The sequence below is a fragment of the Pinus tabuliformis genome, chromosome X, assembly GCF_031772625.1.
Source record: "Pinus tabuliformis cultivar Carrire ecotype Pingquan chromosome X, CPIR1, whole genome shotgun sequence".
NCBI lineage: Eukaryota > Viridiplantae > Streptophyta > Pinopsida > Pinales > Pinaceae > Pinus > Pinus tabuliformis.
In genome coordinates this window covers 132,952,947-132,955,097 of record NC_142308.1, presented here as the reverse complement: position 1 = coordinate 132,955,097, position 2,151 = coordinate 132,952,947, and positions in this window count along the sequence as shown.

The window sequence follows — 2,151 nt, the reverse complement described above, 5'->3', positions numbered from 1 at the left end:
TTCTCAGATGAGAGTTGGAAATCTGCCTGAAAGCGTCCACTTTAATAGGACGAGGTACCTTTGGCCTTGGAGGAATCAGTTTGACTTGGCCATTATCAATAGCAACTCGTTTTACTTTCAGTTCAGGCTTCTTTTCATCAGCTATAGATTTATATTGGAAATATCAATTTTGGGGTAATTCAGTAGGGTCATATAGTACTCCCTCAACTTGTGCATTAGATAGACCAACAGTAACACAATCTTTAAGTACAGGATGTTTCAGCTTTGGATGTGCAGTATTCGTAAGCTGAAAGGAAGCTTGTCCTATCACAGAGAGATATTCACTTTCTTCTGCCATAGTTAGCCCTTGAACCCCAGTTAATAATTTCCAACAGTCTTTCAAATGTACATCATTCAGGCTGATGGCATAGTCTGGATATATTGTTCCATATTGACAACCAGTAGCAAGATTTCCCATAATAGTACCAATCCTAGCATGATCATAATTTTGATGATGGGTATCAAACAATTCAGCAATGCAAGGAGTATTTATTCCATGACAGAATAGTGGTGCAAGTCCTATCCTTATTCCTCCAAAATGAAGATAAAAATATTTTCCTTCTTTAGCATACTGACGAAACTTTTTAATTTCATCATCAGAAAATAAGTTCAAAGCAAGGATTTGAACTGAAGGTCCAGAAATCTTTATAGTTATCTCTACTTCTTTCAGAAAAGTCTTTCTTTTTAAAACAAAGGTCATGGGAAGCTTATAAATATCAGTAGCATGCAAAGCAGGAGGAGTCCAATTTTCAGGATTCTCAACAATCTCATGATTTTCATTTTCAGCAACTTCAGATTCATTAGACCTTGATGAAACTTCAGTTATGACTTTCCGATCTATAGAAGAGAATGAGCGTAATAGACTAGCCATATTGTATAATCTAAACCAGAGATTGACTAAAGAAAGCGTTTATCTACTCAGCCCAATGATCAACAGAGTTGCCTTTCGAAGGCTGCTGGCTTTCTAAAATAGGAGATGGACTCAGTAACTTACTTGAACCAATTGAAGTGGACGCTTTTAGGCAGATTTCCAACTCTCATCTGAGAAATGCGCGGACTATCGCGACCCTTTCGCTTCTCCGACGCGCCTTACAATCTCATTCCATGCGATGATCTTGGAACAGAACAATCCTCAGACTGGCGGCCCAGCGGGCTTCAATATTAATTCAAAATAAGATTACACACCATAGATAGCCTCAAGTATGAGAGCTCTGATTACACACACACTCACTTGCCAAACACACTCTCTCTGCAGAACTCTCTGAGAGTTCTTTCTTAAATAGCCTAAAAACGAATCTAACTTAGCTAAGACATGACATAAGATAGAAATAATTGAGGGTCCTGTCGGTATCTTTTTCCACCGACGGTGTCTACTCAATTTTTCTTTTTGTACAAAGATTCCTGTCACAACATGTGACCAACAGTGTCACATTGCTGACAAGAGATTCTTTACCAAGAACCTTTCGGACTCCTATCACTATCATAATCTAATTCACAATCAGAATCCGATGGAGTCTTCTGTCTTTCCCATGAGTACGTCAACTTTGATAATATGTCTTGTGGCTTTTCCCATGAAGATGTAAGCCACGATAGATATTCCTTCTCCCAAGTGGGATCATTTTGTACCTGAGCATCTTGATATATGTCCACAAATACGGTTTCCTTTTCTTCAGTCATTTTTGCTTTTCCTTTAGGGTCATGGATTGCTATTGAAGATTCTTCTTTTCGTGGAGCATGTGAACTCTGTCCGGTGTCATAAGAAAACTTTATCGAATCTGCAGTCTTTCGTAGGCTCTTTGATGGAAAGAGATAATCATCTTTGTTCCATCTGTTCACATATGCGAATGGATCTATTTCAATCCCAAGGAAGGAATCTTTCTTACTTTTTCTAAAATCTGGCAAGGATTTCACTGCCAATTCAACCCCATCTAACAAATCCCATTTAAAAATTTGAAACATGCTGACTGATTGCTCAATAGCTGCTTGAACCCATAATTTGCATTGATGACTGACATGTCCTTGATCTTGCCACCCAACTTCAAAAATCATTGCTGAACATACCCGATTTGATAATAGCAAATTTATCAGACATACAGAATCTTCTGTCCAGCT